Source organism: Hirundo rustica, chromosome 5, assembly GCF_015227805.2.
Source record: "Hirundo rustica isolate bHirRus1 chromosome 5, bHirRus1.pri.v3, whole genome shotgun sequence".
Taxonomy (NCBI): Eukaryota; Metazoa; Chordata; class Aves; order Passeriformes; family Hirundinidae; genus Hirundo; species Hirundo rustica.
Window position 1 is genome coordinate 62,956,319 of NC_053454.1, and position 18,702 is coordinate 62,975,020.

At 40.7% G+C, this 18,702-nt stretch overlaps 1 protein-coding gene across 34 annotated transcripts in view; it reads right to left on the reverse strand.

The window, feature by feature from the left end:
• Positions 1-18,702, reverse strand: part of ARSJ (arylsulfatase family member J) — a 149,099-nt gene that overhangs the window by 108,766 nt on the left and 21,631 nt on the right. For 13 of the 34 annotated variants that reach the window (XR_005700839.2, XR_005700837.2, XR_005700835.2 and 10 more), the window contains 2 exons: positions 621-695; positions 67-148 (listed from right to left, as the gene is read on the reverse strand). The exons of 9 other annotated variants lie outside the window; for them this stretch is intronic. The gene's annotated coding sequence lies outside the window, so the exon portion shown is untranslated. Of the gene's footprint in view, positions 1-66; positions 149-615; positions 696-11,403; positions 11,456-18,702 lie in introns of those variants that run through there. 12 more of the 34 variants (XR_005700853.2, XR_005700847.2, XR_005700825.2 and 9 more) reach the window with 5 other exon arrangements.

An 18,702-nucleotide genomic window follows, 5' to 3' on the forward strand; every position in this document is an offset into this window, starting at 1 on the left:
ACAAATCTTGTTAGAACTGCAAAAGCCACGTCTGAGGAATGCCTGTGCATTTGAGACAACACTCACATGCTCTTGTATGTAAGGCAGAGTTGTACTTCAACCAAACCCACAGATGTCTGAAGTTTCTGTTCAAGCCTATTCTTCAATACTGTGTAAAGTGGCATATATTCAACAGTGTTACTAGAGATTAATAAGATAGTCATACATTCTGCTTTCTAGAATCACAGAAAAAAGTATTCAAAATAAGCACTTAAATATATGAAAAAGAAAACACTAGATAAAAACAGCTTCAACATGTTTCCATGATTTTTCATTAGCAGTTTAGGATCTAATCTGCCTTCACCAGTGGTGGGTTCAGGAATAACTCTTCCCTGACATATAGCTGCAGGCCAGAACCTTTCCTCCTACATAATAATGCTTTTGGGATGGTTTATTACCAATTTTGTAACACTCATGTGGAGCATGTTGCCACATTGAGTCCTTCTACCCTTCTCCCATTGTGTACATAAATCAACCTTTACTCATGGGTGGACACAGAATTGCCCCCTTCCCTCGGGCTGCTTCATGACACATGGTCTTCTGCTCTGACATCTGCAAACATCCAAGATCTGATACCTCACCCATGACTTGTTGGTCTGCATCACCGGAACACACCCATGGTGCACGTACACGTTTCTGGCACTTCCAGTGTCTTTCTACCAAAAGGAAAAAACATCCAGGTGAAATGTGCGTTGGAAGGTTTCTTAGTCAATAACATACATAACATTAAACACCTGGTAATTTGTTTTGGTGACTTAACAACATTTTTGAGGCATGTCATTCCTTGTCTATGACACCATTTAGATAAGGGAATTTGGGAGGGCTTGCAGATCCTGGATGCACACCCTGCGAGCATCCTGACTTGTTGGTGCAATCTGACCTCATAATTTATTCTGTGCTGGGCAAAACAAACAAATGAACAGCTCTCCAGACACGCAAGATAATGGAAGAAACAATGGGAACTGGAACTTAGGGGTTCGCCACGGAGCACCCCTGTGGACAAAGGCTGATACACCCTAACCTCTTTCAAGAGCCACTCATAACACTGCAGGCTGTAGCCTGTAAAAAAAGAAATTAAGAGATTGAGAGCACCAATGCTATTACATGATGGCTTTAATTCTTATGTGAATGTTGACCACGGATTATAGCAGGATTTGATTCAGCCACTCTCTACCTAAATCTAAAGGTATTGCTTGGCATTTCCAGGAGTGCTTGCAGTAAAACTGACTTCCAAACCAGGAGAGACAGCATGACAAATTACAAACTGGTGTTTTACTGCAACCCACTGTTTGCTCTTGTGTCAGCACACTTGTACTTATTTTCTCAATATGCATTTTAATATGGGGCTTGCTACATGCAAGTTGCATGGGTTTTTTTCCATGAATCAGCAGAACCAGCTGATGATCTTACTGACTGGTGAGCTAAGTGATACAAGATGCTAAAGATCAGAATAAATACTTGGTTTACATATTGTATTTGTTCCCATTGTAACTAGTTTAAGAGCAGCTGTCTCACAACCCAGACCAAAACACTGCTAGTTAAGCCTTAGCCTCCGTTGGAAAATGCAGGAGAGTATCACAATATGAATAATAGATCAGAAACCACAACTTAGTATGGCACTATTGAGTCCTTGGTGTCACTGCTCTGGGTCCCTAAACAGATAACCAACATCAAGTATTTCTTCTTCTTTCTGACCCTGTTTAATGTGATTTTTTTTTAAGGCACAGGCAACCTCAGTCAAGGGACATAAATAATAAACTTGCTAAGCAGGCTCATAAAAGAAAGCAGAGGACAGACACCACCAGCTCCATGTCACCCAGCTAGGGTGACAGCAAAGGTTATTTCCAGCAACGCAGGAACTGTGCAGCTGCAGAAACAAACTGCTCTACTTCACCATAGTGAGGTATGCAGAAGCAGGTGTCCTTTCCACTTGTTGCAAGTCTGGGTAAGCACAGACTGCCAAGATTAAGATTTTCCCAGGGAAATAGGAATATTTATCTCTTCCTCTTTGCCTCTCTCTCTCCTCCCCCTCCCCCCTGCCCCCATTTACCCATTTCAGCTCCCTTGCTGTGCTTATCACTTGATTTCTTAATTCTCTAACCTTTGAGAAACAAATGGAATCTAATAAAAATCTTCATTAAATCAATGGTTCAGAATATTCCATCCTGCTGACAGAAGAACAACTTATCATATTATGCAGACAACAAAGCAACATAGAAGGACTAAGAAAATCAAAACAAATCCTTAGATGACCATGTGGCCTACACACATTTTTTTGAGTTCATTTGCTCCACTCTGGACACTGGCAGAGAGTTGTTTTCCAGGACACCCACTCATTCTTTTTTTTTTAAATATGGTGGAACTAAACAATTACCTCAGCCTCCACCACATTTAACATTTGTTTTTCCAAGCAGAAGAAACCTTTCCCAAATGGTTACTACTGACTACCATTGAACATCCCTTCTACAACTACAGTCAAGACTTTCTCTCTTTCTTCCCCCTTTTTTATTTCCAAGTTAAAACAAATGCCTTCAATGTGCTTGCTGCAATAGGCAGCTGTTTCTGGCAACTAAAGCTACTAAAGGGCGTTTTGAACTGCACCAGAGAACACTGTCCAACACTTGTGTCTTATGGATCAATAAGTCTGTCAAGATACCAAAGAGCACATAACGTTCATGGTCTTAAAGAAAACTATCAAGTGTTGAAGAGAAAAATCACCACCTCCATAAAAGCAAAACTGCCTGATTATGCAAGCTGTCTCCAACACAGACATTGTGTATTCTTTGGAGGGTAAGGCAGCAGAGGAGGTCCATGTACATTCCTCTAAAAGCCCACTCCCACTGGCTGGGAGGGAATGTGTGTTGCTAGGACATTCTTCAGGTTTCTGAGAGTTAGCATCATTTGCAGCGTACTGCAATAAACTGCAGAAGAATGACAAACATCTCAGCAGAAGCCTCCATGTGCATGTGCATATGCACACCTGAGTTTGGAAATGCAAATGTGGTCAGCCTGCTGTTATCGGAGATCCTGGCCAGAACTCCCAAAATATTCAGGACCCATTTCTTTTTCCTAGGAATAGAGTCATACCTGGCATGGAAGCAGAAAGAGCAAAGAAAATCTCTGTACATTCATAGTGGGCTGGTTACAGTCTCAAATAGGTCATGGGGCCTAAATTCAAACTCCAGGCTTTTCTGCAGAAATATAAACCCACTTTGCAGCAAGAATAATTTCACCACCTGTCCCCCAAGATATTACATTTGATAATTACATTATTGAGAGCATTAACCAACTTCCAGAACTAGACCCACATGTGACTGTTTAGATTCTGTGGCAACCCTGCAAGCTCTGCAGAACCAAACGTGCTGTGGGACCTCAGAGCTGTTCATACCGTGAACCCTGCACGGGCAATTCCTGTCATTTCACATCAAGCATAAGCACTACTTTGTGCTTTAGGAACTGCTTTCTGCAGAAAGAGGACAGGGGTGCAATGCAAATGCCGTTCTGTCCTTTACATAACACGCCTTCTCCAGAACGGCTAGAAATAGATAACACACTAACAGAAAATCAGTGATTGCTCCCAAGCACTTCGTTTACATCCCAGCAGGATTTGCGTACTCCAGAGCGCTTAGGCTACCCCATGAACAGCCGGTAACAAAACAAGATGTGCCACCCCCGTTCTGAGCGGGCAGGGTCTCCTTGGCACTACAGCTGCTCAGTGACCCGCGCAAAGGAACGCCCCTAAAGCGAGAGTGATTCCGGCAGGCTTTTGTGACAAGCCCAGGCACCATCTCGGCGCGGCAGCCCCGACTACTGCTGCAAATGACATCTGATCCACAGAGGGCATCAAGAGTATCACCGCCTTTGCGTCCGACTCCCCTGCTCACACCGGTTTTGGCTAAGCATCACGGGAGGCGTGAATCACTGACTTGTCGCAATTGCTGATCACAGTTAATGAGCTGGGAAGAAAAGAACTTGCAACAAATCTCTTTGCTGAACGCAGCATCCTGTTCATGATCCGAGACATCTCTGAAGGCTCAGACTCACAATTACAGGATATTGAAAGCTGCCCTACATTTTTGCTTGGCCTAAGCACATGGATACAATTTAGCCGCAGCCTCGACAACTGATCTTTAAGTGTTTATCCCTTTCCAATGTTTTGTCACCTCCACGCTGGTTTTGATGCACAAGCTTATGACATGCAAACTTCTGGAGTTTCATAACCATCAATTCTGGCACCGTACTTTACATTTCGCAAAAATCTCTGCAAACAAGACATGCTGCAAGACGAATTTCAAGCTGAGCAGTGAACAAGCTCATCATGAACTACACTCTCCCCGTGAATGGCTTATGGCTGGAGCAGAGCATATTCTCATAACCTTGGGTGTTATTTCTCTTGAATTCAAGTAGCTAACAAACTTTTTTTTTTAATTAGTGCTTCTTAGAGCTTAACTAGAGTCCCACAGAAATTAAAAATCAGGCAAATGACACACAAGACTTAAGGAGCATACACACAACTCATTTTTATACAACATACTCCTGCATTGCAGGGGCTTTTCATCACCTTTTCAGTGCACACAGTAGCTAAGAAATCACCCCAAATCCTTGTTGCAAAGCTGATGAGTTATCGATGACAAACGCCATAGCTCCTATCTCCCAGCTAACATGACTGTACCAGAGTATCAGGAATTTGGATCACAGCACAGGAACAGGAAGGGCTATCTTCAGGCCCTATCCCCATTCCAGGTTGGGAATCCATACAGACCTCCGTGCTGGGATGTGATTTCACACCCCTCATGATGGGCACATGTCTGCGTGGAGGTGCATGACGCAGAACCCACTCCTTTGCAAATTCTCTCATCATGACATCAATGAGGGCAGCAACTGCAACTCTTCAACAGGGTTTGATTACAATCAAGTCTAAACACTCATGTGCTGCAGCAACAGCGACCACAAGATTTGACTTCTCCTAGCCAGAGTATACAGACATTACTGGAATATCTGGCACAAACAACAGCAACCAAAGTGTGGTAAAGGTGATACCCTGTGATAAGCACATGGCTCAATCAGGAGCCATGTTCACCTAATATTGAATGAGTCTGTGGCTTATAAAAAATACCTAGCTACCATATCATCCCTAGCTGTGACACTCACTCACCCCAAATCAGGCACATCAGCTTAGGTGCAGCATTACAAACAGAAGAGCTCTGATCTGCCCATCTGTAAACAGCAAGCATTGGTTCATTTTCCCCATTCACACACAACACCTCCACCGTGTATTACAACACATTAAACATTCCCAGTCTTGGAGAGCATTCCCTCTTTTGGTCACTGACAGCTGCTGTTCAGCCCATTAGAAGCAGCACACTAGAGTTGTTCTGCATTGCTAAGAGCAGGCCAGCTGCCCAGGCCCGTGTTCTCCACAGCCGGCTCTCAAGGGGTGGACTGTGGCAGTGCTCGACTGCTCCGACTGCCATCAGTAGCTCGGCCGCAGCTCTTGCATTGCCGAGATCTCGCTTGCTGACACACAAGGAGCAAACACAGATTTGCATAATGCATTCCAGCAAGTTCAACGGGGTACAATAGTGTAACAGAATACCACGGAGGGTGGTAATACGCAGACACAAAAGAGCCACATACTGCTCAGATGAACAATTCTAATTCTTTTGGTAGCTAAAAAAAAAAAGAAAATTGTGTATATGTTTCCAGGTGATGACTGCATAAAGCTAACACTGGCAGTGACAGTATAAGGATGTGCCCTGCACTACCTTCATCCACTACTCCACTATTCTAACTTACAGATTTCATTCTCATGTCCTTCGTAACATCTTGCAGCACTGCTTACATTTGCCCAAGTCATTACACCATTTTTTTTTAATAAAATTGTCTTGAATTCAAAGGCAATCAAAGTAACTCAAGAGGTCATATTTCCTGTACTGTAATTTCTCACCAGATAAACATAGCTGGAAACTCAGTTTTCCATGTTAAGTGCGTGCCTAAGTTGTAGGTGTGGCCAATGCTCCTTAATTCTTAGCATCTGAGTCTACTGGACATAATTCTTACTCTAATTTTTAGTTCTTTCTGTCCCCAACTTGTCATTTATGTGTCAGGAGCAAAGGTGTAGTATAACCTCCCAAATGCTATAAGATCTCTTACAAGAATATCAAACTACTTTTGCAGTTCAAACATACCTTATATGTTTGTTGACACAAACAAATCTCAGAAGAAAATACCTCCATGTAGTATTTCAGTTGTAAACTTCAGCCACAGCTAAAAATACAGCACTTCATTAATACTTGGAATTCCTAACATTCTGAGTTGATTATTCTTACTAGTTTAATCTGGTGAAACCACAGTGGAATACAATTACTGTGCTTAGATGGCAAGCGTTTGGAGGACCCTCATAATTTTAAGGCAGATGACTTTCTGTTCAGTGTACCAACTTTAGAACAGAAAGTTCCCAGGGAGTTAATACAGACAAATCTTAAACCTCATATATTCAGGAACTCGACTTGTTATTGGATTAGTTGGGATTTGGAACATCACAGCACACAGGCCTGTAGGGAACAGCACCCGAGTTGCAGGCAGGACAGCAGCAACAAGAACAATCATCAAGTGTCACCCATTATATGCTGTGACACACCCTACAGAGAAATTTTACCTTTGCTAAACCTTGTGCAATAAAGCTCTCTCTCAGAAGCAATGGCAAATCTCTGTGACAGGCTCACTCCATAACTGCCTTCTTTTCTTTCCATTTGGAAGAGAAAGGGTTTTGCATTAGTTTCCTGATTATAATTTTGCCAATTTATCAGTAAGAAAAGGAATAGGAACAACACCAATAATAACAGGGAAATATCACAGCCCCTTCAAGTTCTTCTATCTCTTTTCCCCCATCAACTCCCTGATTTTCTTGGAATCACTCTCCTCAGTATACTAATGAGAGAGCAGAACAGGTACAAACCTGAGAGCAAACACGTACTACTGCCACAAACTTGTTAAAGGAGTGTTTTACAAAGCCAAATATGAGTAATAGAACAGTGAAGTTAATTTTGCTCCCTCATAAGCATAAGGCATAGCAGAGTCTTCATTTACAGGCAGAAACTGATTCCGGGGGATCTCTGTTCCAGAAACAATCAGTGCCACAATCACCTCTGCCTATCAGGGGATCCAATTGCAGGAAAGGTTTCTTAGTGACTGCAGTCCTAGGTGTGGTGAATACAGCACCCAACCTCAGCAGAATTTCACTTCCAAACTCTCCAAGTCTCTACTTGGGCACTTGCAGATCTACAGGGCAAAAATCTGTCAGGTTTGACATATAAATGTATCTTCTTTCATTAAGCTATTCTACTATCAAATGCCAAATTCATGCTTTCCAGAAGAGATGTGGTAAAGTTTTACTGATTCTCAACATTTTATGCTTGCACTTTGGCAAAGCAGGGTATTTTTCCTGATCTCCCTTTTCATGTGGCCTGCATATCATAGCCAAAATCATATCATTACAACTCCAGAAAAGCAGGAAAAAAAATCTCAATTCAAGCTCAAGAGAGAAAATACTGTAACATGCTGTAAGACAGGATTTTAGGATGCAAAGTCATTATAACAACAGATGGCACTATCACATTCTTCTGTAATTAATACTTATGATCTACATATATTTGCGATAACATTTTTCAGGATAAAAATATTTATATTTTTCATACACTTATAGCACTTTTCTTGCTACCCAAAACACCTGCACCGTCTTTGATAAAGGATTAGAGAGTTTACTTAAGCATAGCTTAGGAAAATAATTTTATCAAGCAATTCTATTGAAAACAAACTTGTGCTGAACAGTATAAACCAGCAGCAGAGAGAAAACACACCAGATCATTTTTCAGCAGCAAAGCATAGGGAACTCAAAAAGACAGTCAAAACATTTAATGTTTGACTGACATTGAACTGAAAAGGAGCTTAAGTTACAGCATTCACCTAAGTGATTAAGCAGCCTTCTTGGCACAAGCCCAAACCGAAGGAAGAACCACCTGACATGGAGCTGGAAGGCTTTGCCTCTCCTCATTAAAGACTCACATTTCCTGTTCTACTGAAAGCAGCACCCAGAAGTGCATTCCTCAGTGCTGATGTTAGAGATAGGAGTTGGCATCGCTTTGGTGAACATCCCTAAAAATATAAACCTAACTGACACATTAAAGTACAAGGGAAGAATTGCAAGTTGCAGAAGTTATTTTGGGAAATAAACTGCCAAGAACACTGCCCAGTGACAGGACAGAACTGTAGGGTATGGAAGAGACCCAGTGTTTGTCACAGGTTTGCAGCGGGTATAACACAGGTAGTTATAGACATGCTCGATTTCAGACCAAATTCACAAAATTCATCAAGAACTCTAAAATGCCCTTAAACACACTTCTTTTTTTCCTTGCTCACTAAGAACAAACTAAATGCTCACTACTCATTCCCTAAAAAGCCACCACCCTGATTCTTGCCTGCTTTACTTGATGTAACTTCACAGATCATTTCTTGCATTCCTCCTGCTTGTGCATTTTTAACAATACCTGGGTCATTAGGGCCTTTTCTTCTAAAATCATGACTGTGAAAAAAAGAAATTTCATCAGAATACAAGTGGTTTTATGACATCTTTCTGAATGACTGTTAAATGCACCTATATTCCTACAGAACCACAGCTGTACCATTGCACCTTTGCTCTCCAGAGGCAAGCTGTAGTTCATGAACTAGTTGGCAAGTTTGAAAGCAGCCCACATCCACAGCACAAGTGCTCTTGGAATCCAGTGATGAGACATCATTTCATGAAGTAAGAAATGCTCATTACAGAAAGTCCCAGATGGCTATGAACTGTAAAGCCAAGTGTCTGTGGAAGTGCCTCTAACTCCTCTATCAATCAATTCAGTATTTCTTTATAAGCAAACCTATCAGCCTTTTTATATTTATGCTCCCCCGCTGCTTTGGGATCATCCTGACTAGGTATCATCTGCCCTGAGATGGGAGGCAACAGGCATTTTGCCTACCTACCAAAGCTATTCCTCTTCTCATTTTGTAATGAAAACTACTTCCTAAGTTGGCTGCTCTCACTGGGGCCCTGCCAGTTCTGTCCCAGGCACAGAAGGCTCTCCATATGTAGCTGTTTCCAAGGTAGGGCTCAACAGACCAAAGAGAGGTGCCCCTAAGCTATTTCCAATGGCAAGTGAGTGAGAACTGTTCTGTCAGCCATAGCAGAGGTCAGTCACCACATTCAGAACATCCTCACCATCACTGTGGTTAGCACTTAGCGGTAACCCTAAGCGGTTCCTTCCTCATTGCAACACTCAGAAAAGGTTCTAGAGGCTCACAGCTTCAAATTTATTTTCCTGGTCTATCAAATCCATCAGTGATCTTTAAACTCTACAGCCCCTTTCATTATCCAGGCTGAATTCTGTCCTTCCCCTGCTGGCCTCTTGAAGTCTTTCCCCCAGTATTTGCATTATGAAAACAGAAGAAACCAAAGGTCACATGATACATGCATCAAACGCACTTCCCAGGGCAAAAGAGCACTAGGAAACCTATTCTAGTACACAACTGAATCATGAACTAAATGTTGATAACCGTAATGAAAAATTAACCCTAGTAAGAGCAAAGGAATTAGCCAGGAAAAGTGAACTAATTCATCCCAAAATTAGATAATCAGTTGGAGTTGCCCCATTTCTACACCACTGACTTATGCTACAAAAATCACAAAAAGTACAGCATTTTTTAAAAATTACTCTGCAAACAGAACTAGAAACTTATCATTATTTCAATTCTTCTTTTTTCCTATTACTAGGTATCAAAAGCTCCATAACATGACAACACCAAGCCTACTGGCTGCAAGTTCAAACCTGCTTTTTTTCTGCGCTCACAGCTGGAAAAAACATCAGCTGTGCACCTTCACCTGTGCCAAAGATCTCTTGTAAGCAAGCCAGACAAAATGCAAGACAACCATGGTAGTCTGGTAGCCCAACTACGAGCGCCTTTCTCTTATTGTGCCTCACTGCAGAAAAAAAAGAAATTTAAAAAATCCAACCATAGAGCCATATACATCACACTGGTCCCTGTGACAGTTGGCTTGAAATTCTGTAAAATTACTTAAGGGATGCACAGGGATGTGTGGATTTGTAGCAAAAGAAATTCCTCAAGACAGTGTAATAAAATAAGTGGGGGAAGAAAGGTAATCTTACAGCTCTTCAAGAATGAAAAAAAAAAATTGTATTACCTAGTCCTTGAACTCAGATGTAGCCCAAATTTAACCTTTGCCAATTAAAGTAAATGTAGTTATTAGCTGGGAAATTTAAAAGATGTGTTATCCTAAGAGAGCAGAACAGCAGAAATAAATACCAGCATCTCATCTGTTCCCCTGGCTCATTTCATAACAGAAACTGGGCTTCAGTCACACACATCACATCCACAATTTGTGAATGTGCTTGTGCCCATTAGCAACATAATACAGTATAAGTGTAAAGCAATACTTTAACCTTCGTTCACAATTTCTCTGCCTCTTGTGGATACACACGAGAAAGGATGTACTAAAGCAATATGCACTTAAGTAACTCAACCTGTGTGACTGATGCCTAAAGCAAATAACATTCCCATTCTCCTTGCATCAACTCCACTGCCTCAAGCCTGATTTACAGACTGAATCCCACTAGGAAAAGAGTAGAAAACAAATGCAGATTTCAAGAGGGAGAAAAGCTACCCAGTGCCAGAAAGCTGGGCTAGTGCTCACACCAGAGGAGATACAGTAATTCCACTAGAATGGGACATATCCAACTACAAATTGTTTAGGTAAATACTATCAACACACAAGTTCATTTTAATTACAGTATCCTATGTATTCTGCAATTTTTAGTGCATTCAAGGATTACGAAGAAAGGAGCTATAAGAAAAGAACTCTTTTTGGAGATGAGTTGCACTGGTTTTAAACAACTAACAAGAAAATGTTTGGTGTAGGGGAACAGCACAAGAAGTTCATCCATCTGCAGGATTAGATAGACACCTCACTGATCTACAGCACTGCATTCCCTGCCTCCCATCCCAGGCGCGCTTCTTTTCCCATTTTTAACCAATGGCACACAGGTAAACCCCATTTGAGACAAACTGAAGTGTTTCTTACGGCATTGATTTCATACATGAAGCAGACAGATGACACAAGCACACAATGTCATTGCTACTTCTCACTCAGCAATACCCACATAGCAGAAACTGCTATTGTGCTTACTCACCACAGCTTATTGACAGACAAATGATCATAATTCACAAAAGGAAGTTGCATCCACTTCTCCTCCCCTGTGTTATGCACATTCATTGCCTGTCATTCAGGAATTGTCCAAAATACATGCTTACCTGTCAAATTTGCACTCTGTGTTCCTAAAGAAGCACCACATAGCAGTGTTACCTCTCAATATATTGCAAAACTTGAATCCCAAGGACAGCCTCTCACCTGTAACGAAGTGCTTCCATGAAATACTTTGTAAGCTCCTGTCTTTTCCTATATTTAAGCTCATGTCTGTAATGCGGTATTTGCAGTATGTTACAAATGAAAAGGCTTTCAATCAAACTCACCTGGAAAACAGCTCTAGGTGAAATTCAACGCATGGGCTCAGACCAGAAAGGGATTTAAGAGGATCAGCTTCTGAGATGTAAGCTGTCATGCTTTTATTTGCAGTGATGAATGACATCTGAACTGGATTGTGTATTGCTGCAGCTGCCACAGGGAAGGGACCTGCTCATGCACAGCTTTACATTTTATATACAACACACCAAGCAGAGCATACAATGCAAACAACAATGCAGCCATGCCAATAAAAAAGAAAGGTAGGTTTGAAAGGAAAAAGAAAATAAATGAAGAAAAGAATGCCGTATCATTTTATGTTCAATCTGTTTTTCCCCTTCTGTGGAGGGCTTGGATCTCTGTGCTAATTTAATGCTCAGCTACCGTTTTCCAAAAGCACTTGAATGAACACTGAAGGACAAAGGTATTGTTCTGGAAGATGCAGCTTTTTGCAGTGAGGTAGCCCTGAGATGTTGATTCAGTGTCTCTTCAGCTCAGATGAATGATAGGAAATCTATCTGTCAGCAAGTCTGACTTCATCTGTACTGGCAAAGCAAGGAGGTAGACGGCATCTGTACGGAACCCATGGACAGACCAACTGAGGATACAGCCAGAACAGGATACACTATTAAACGAGCTAAAAAGCTCTCATACACAAATTCACAGGCTGAAGTCTGCTTCAACTTACTAAATTTTGCTTTTGAAGGAAAACTAGAGGCTGACTTCCAACTGCTTTATTGTTTAGATGACCCAGATGATGTTTATAAGCACATTTGCTCAGCTGAGCTATGAACTGGTTTCTTTGCGAACAAGAATTATGCAGAGCATTAAGACTGATTATGAGACACGTCCCTTCATTTCAGAATTCAGAGAAGTCCCACAACGTTAAGAAAAACTGGTCATGAAGATCAAAGGAGAAGGGAAGGCAATTAGCAGATTGTTTCTTTTGAAGAGGGATAAGTGCCAGTTGCCCGGCTTTTATTGATAAGAACAAGCAACAGCCATATTTTGAGGAGCTCTTAGGAAACTGCTGCAAATCACAGGGACATCAGTTTGAGGCTTGTGAAAGATTTCTGCTTACTTTAAATCTGAATTTGTGGGAAATATTTGCCTATTACAGTGAGGCAAGAAACTCAATATTCTAATGAACAGAGATAATGCAAAAACAACAAAGAAGGGACAGTGCAGTCTGCACAGAGTAAGTTTGGAAAGCTGACACTAAAGGAAGGACATATTAAGTGTTGACTGCTACTTTTCACTGAAACCCAAGAAAGCCAAATATAGTGAATCCTATATCCAAGTCCATCTTGTTTGCAGGACAGATAAGTAAGTTTGATATTGAAGGTCTCACTTATGACTGAAGATGCAAATGGCAATGAGCCAGACAAGGAGGACTTACATAATTTTATACATTCTGTAAAGCAGCAAAAGCTCTCCAGTCATCACTGGAAAAGAGAAGAGCTGCAAAGGCATGTACTGACTAACTATGGGTATTACCGAGGGATAAATCAGGAAAAGATGCACAACCAGAAACAGCTGATAAGATGATCTTGTTTGGAATGTCAAGCACCAAGTTGTGCCCAAGGTATACTGGGTGGTAAAGCAAACCAAGACTTTACTGGGTACCCCACAGGGAAGTTTTCTGAGTGCATGAAATCCCAGCTAATTGGGAACTGGACAACTGTAGCTTGTGCTGTTTCTGCACTACACCTCAGCACCATCAGATGAATGACACCCCAGCCAGGAGGAAATCTTGGCTGAGTTTTGGGCTACACTCAAAGGATTCAAGAATGTATTCAGCCAAGCTAAAATAGAGTTGATTCTGGAAGACAATATGCAAACTGAAGCAGAAATACAACTACCCCTTATTAGCCAAATATTCTGTCTTCAAATATATGGACAGAAATGAAGTTCCTAATTAACCTTTTGAGTTTTGTCTCCAAGAAGGAACTTGTGGATATACTGGATCAAAAAATAGTAAGAAAGTAGATGAATTCATTACACAGGAATGGAAAAAGGAAATGTGGAAGACAAAGACGAAGCTGGTAGTCACAATTCTCAGACACTGAAAAACATCACACATTCAAGAAGACTTGGATTTCAGTTAAACACAGAGCTATGTAACAGAAAAACAGATAATAGAAGTTATGATAGTATGTGGGATAGAGAATAGTACTGACTCATGAAAAGTCAGCTAATGGATGTCAGCTCCTACCTTTCAAAGGAGCAAATTCACCTACAACTAAAGCTCAAAAGCAAAAGCAGATCACAAAGGCTGTGGGAGATGCACTGCAAGTGTTTCATCCAAGGCTTCTCAAAAAGAATCTCAAATAAGCTGTCAAAAATCTTCCCACATTCCAAAAAGACAACTAGTTACCCAACACAAGAACTCACTCCAAAAAAGGCCCCAAACCAACAAAAATAAAATCAGTCCAATTTCAGTCACATTGCCATTTTGTCCATTAAGTTGTTAATCAGGGCATAATCCTTCCTTATTTATTTGTGTAGCCTTTTAATGTACTCTGAAGAAAGGCAGCTTTTTAGTCAGGTCACCAGGGCAGAGCAGCTTGTGCTGTGACTTGACAGAAAGCACTGGTGCATCCAAAAGGGTGACAGATTTAACACTGTGCTCCCAGATTATCTGTGTAATGCAAAGAGCAGCACCAACACCAAACCAGGGGCTCATACAACAGACTACCTCCTGTGGGACACGTGAGGTGCCAGGGCCAGGTTTTCTGACTTTGATTAAAGGACCATTTGTGAGAATGGAAACAGAAAAAATAGAGGATGTTTATTTTGACATCTTTGCCTTAGGGATGGCCAGCAGCCTTTGCAGCAAGAGAATTAAGTGCAGGGGTAGAAAAGGGCCCAGTGACATCTGAGACTGATTCTGACTACCCAGGTGGCTTGAAAGACCATAGCCTTCAAGCTGCTGTTCTCTTCATTCCTATTCTTCTCCCAAACTGTCACAGTTCTGTCAAAAAAAAATCTGATGTACAAGTTGCCAAATACATACATTTTTTTATTTAACATAAAAAGTCACACAGGCTCATTTTGGGGAAACTATCTACCCTGTCACACACACACACACACAGTCATGTAACTTGCTCCTAGCAGTGCTTCTCTCCTCTGGCACACACATAACTGTGGAAAGCATGCAGGGACATAAATCAAGAACTGCTCCAACTTAGCACAGCAGACTCCCAACACAAGCACATTATTCCATAGCACTGAAAGCAAACAGGTGATGTTTCAAGGAATTTTAACATGAACTACATCATCTGTCTCATGTTTAATTCAAATAGCTCCTTCACCACAAAACCTCAACCACATTACTGGTAACCATAAACAACACTTGCATTGTGTTGCTTTGAAGCATTAATAGCAACGTGGCTGAAAATGCACCTAAAATTCCTTGTTTATGGAAAAGACAAGATCTCCAACTCCTGCCCTATTCTAGAAGAACTGCATTTGACATGGGAAATCCAAATAGATGTATCTATGGACATCTGGTCAACATGCAGCTGTTAATCCAGCTTCAGTTCAGGTGTTAGCTTCTCATTACAAATGAATTCAGAGCACCTATAGGTTTGGAGGCCCACACTAGAACTGCCCAGATATGAAAGCTACAATACATAATAAAAAATTTAGCACCCCACTTATGTTTTAGGGCCTGCACACCTACAGGATCCATATAATTTGCATCTGTTGCTGAAAGTGGTCCTTTCAGTTTAGGTATCTGGTTTAAGGATCAGTAGACAATTAACAATTGATAAGCAGCTCAAATAGCTCACTTGATATCTCTGTCTCTGAGCACACTCCCACACTGTCAGTGTCTCAGTTCACTCTCTCAGCTACACTGAACAATAACTCCAAATCAAAACAGAGGCAGCTGTGCTAACAATGTCAATAAGAAAACTGCTTTAGTGCTGCCTTAAAAAATTACAATCAAATAAATCAGCATGGATCGGCTACATTTCCATTAACCTTGAAGCCTTAACACATTCTCTTATAAACAAGTTATTAGCAGTAGATGGTGTTCTGCAATGTTTGTGAATTGCTGCTTAACTGCATTTTAATAATTGAGAATGGAAAATTTTATCACTGTGTACTAGAACCTTGTCAAGATGAAGCACCGGGGAGCCAAAATTTGCTTTAGTTTGGTGTTTTATTTTAGAATGAGAGAATTCTGGCTCTTTAGTTTCTTCTAATTGAATTATTTAAACTATCTAATAGGCTTTTAAATTTTTTAGGGGCAATGCACAAGGTAAGAAGCAACTTGTTAAAAAAGGCCAAGTCAGTTGCCACATAAATGACATCAGGGACAAATCCAAAGGCAATGTGTATATCTATCAGAGTCACAGCTCAGGAAACAGCAGACTGCAGTGTGCCAAGCAGCTTGGAAGCCGTGGCATCTCTTCCCTCCTCCACAGGGAAATCAGCGTCCCTCACTTTTTAAAAGGATGCAGCTTTGTGGAACCTCCGGATCACATTTCTAGAGAAGAGGTTTAGAACCAGATCTCCTAATGGACAGTGGAAAAGCACATAAATGACCCCCACTGTATACTTCTTTCTCTTCATTTATCATCATTTAAGAAAATTAAAATGCAAATAGTATTGATGTCAGTGATCAAAAAGAACAAGAAAATACAATTGAAAAATACAACCTGCTCTGATAGTTAAAATTCCTCTAAACACATACCGACTTTGCATCTCCCATTCGTTTTCCCTTCTGCAAGCCACATGCATTTTTCCCCTGAATATTCCTAATTGATAAGGCAAGAGTCATCCCCTTTGAGGAAATAAATTAGAAATAAGAACTGCTTGGATTAACCAGGCCTTACTGACCTTCCTTCATGAATAAACAATGAGCTTCTCCAGAACTGTGAGAGAAATGCATTCCATAAAATGAATGTGTTTCTTTGTTGCCAGACCAAAAAAAAAAAAAACCCAGCACAGAACCAAAGCACTTTGTTCTAGGCTACTTGCACTTAGCATGGGTTTTAAATCTTGAACTTCTGGAGAACGGAATCAATCCTGCCAGAAAAAGGGGCCTCAACGCTCATCACATACAAGTCTCAAATCAACACTGAAATCAACTACATGGAGCAAATTTGCCTTGCTGGAATTCCTGACAGGGGGTGGATTTAACCAAAACAGGAGTACACTTATTTATTTTTCCCCTCTTTACCTTTGGAGCTTTTTGCCTTTTTCTCTGTCTGAATTGAAGCGGGAAGGTGTTAAAACTAAAGAAACTGATTATATTCATGGTTTAGAACCCTGGATACAAGCAATGCAAAACCCAGTAAAAAGAAAACACAGGAGTGTTTAGGCTGCTTCTGTCATTAATAGGCTTTATGATATTTCCTAATGTAAATGAAGTTGTTTATTAATTCTTTTCTCCCCTAGAGTATTCAGAAAAAAATGTTAAAATAAGCTTCTCACAGAAGCACAACCAAATTTTTTTCAGTGAATATTTCTGTTTAAAAATAAAACTGTGGTAGAGAGAAGCATCACCCACTCTGAAATCAAAAAATTGCTTAGCAAAAGGTGCATTTCAAGAAGAAGTAGAAAAAGGAGTGCTCAGCTCTTCCTATATCAGGTCCCATGGCTACAAACCAGCTGTGATTCATTAAGCAACACTGACATCCAGTACTTACTCCCAAGGGAAACAAGAAGGCCCACCCCAAGGACACCCAGCAGGAGATGCAGAAACATATTCCAAGGTTAGTCAATAGTACTGTTTCCATAGCTTCTCCCTCCATGCTTGCCATGGATTTTCAGTAGTCCTTTCTGGGGAGAAGTAGCTGGGGGATGGTTGGGGGAAGGAATGAAGGCTGTTCTACCAGCACCTCCTGTTACACAGATGTTCCCATCATCATCCAAAGAGCCAGAACCAAAATCCCAGCCTATACTTAATGCTTGAATCACAAGCATCACTCAAATGATTAGACAGTAAGGGAACTGCATCAGGGAATATCAGGATGGACCAGCTTCTCACAGAATTCATCTCCTATTTAATTAATATTATTCAGAGCTTGACACATTTTTTACTCCTAATAAAGCAGTAACTGCTGACATGCCATGCTTCATGAAACTCTTCATAATCACATGGTTGTGATAAATACAACAGGGGAAAAAAGACCAACTGATTTTGTATCAGTAATTTGAAACTTATTCATAAGCAGTGCTGTAAAAAAATAGATTCTGCAAGTTCCAAGGACTAAGTACAAAATTCTATTCATAACAGTTCTTCAGCTTATAAACTATTTTTGGACTATGTTGGTCAAAGTTACAATATGAATAATGGAAGAAAAAGGACAATCTACTGAGATAGGATTGACTAGAAATCTATTTGTCAAATCAAATTAGAATGACAGCACGTGTGCCAGAAAAAGCCACACACCAGAAAGCCTACCTCTAAATAATACCAACTTGTATGGGGAAAAACATGCAGCTTTCCCTTCCCACTTGCATCTGCAGGTTTTTTTTTCCCCAGGGTCATTTACTACACAAGTTTCTTCTCAGGATCCCAATTTCCTCTTTACCGACCATGAACCCTGAAGAACAATACTTGGGTTCTGGCCACTGATCGTTTTTAAGTACAGTTAAAAACAGTGCTAGCAAATCATCAGGAATTGTGGTTACAGCTAAGAACATTCAACTCCCCATTATTCAGGGGCACCTGCATCAGCAACAGGCTGGGACTCTGGCTTGGAATTCTGGGCTGATGCTGAGCACACGAGAGCTGGGTTCACTACATGTTTATGGTATAATGGCATTGTTGCCGGAAGACGCTTACACAATTTTACCTGCTGCTATAGCCTCTACACAATTATTAAGAGACCATGAATTAGCTTGGATTGAATACAAGTCAGAAGAACACAAGTAGGCTTCCATTACAGCTCAAGTAACTTATCAATTTAAGAAATATTGCCTAATTTTATCTATGGCTGACTCTTTTTAAATGTGTGATGCCCAGAAGATTATGCTTTTCCTTACAGAAGTAGCTTTCCATCTTCATTCCCATTTAGTTTCCTTTCAGAACCTACATCTGAGCCTACATTCTATATTATGTATTGTTATCTGTA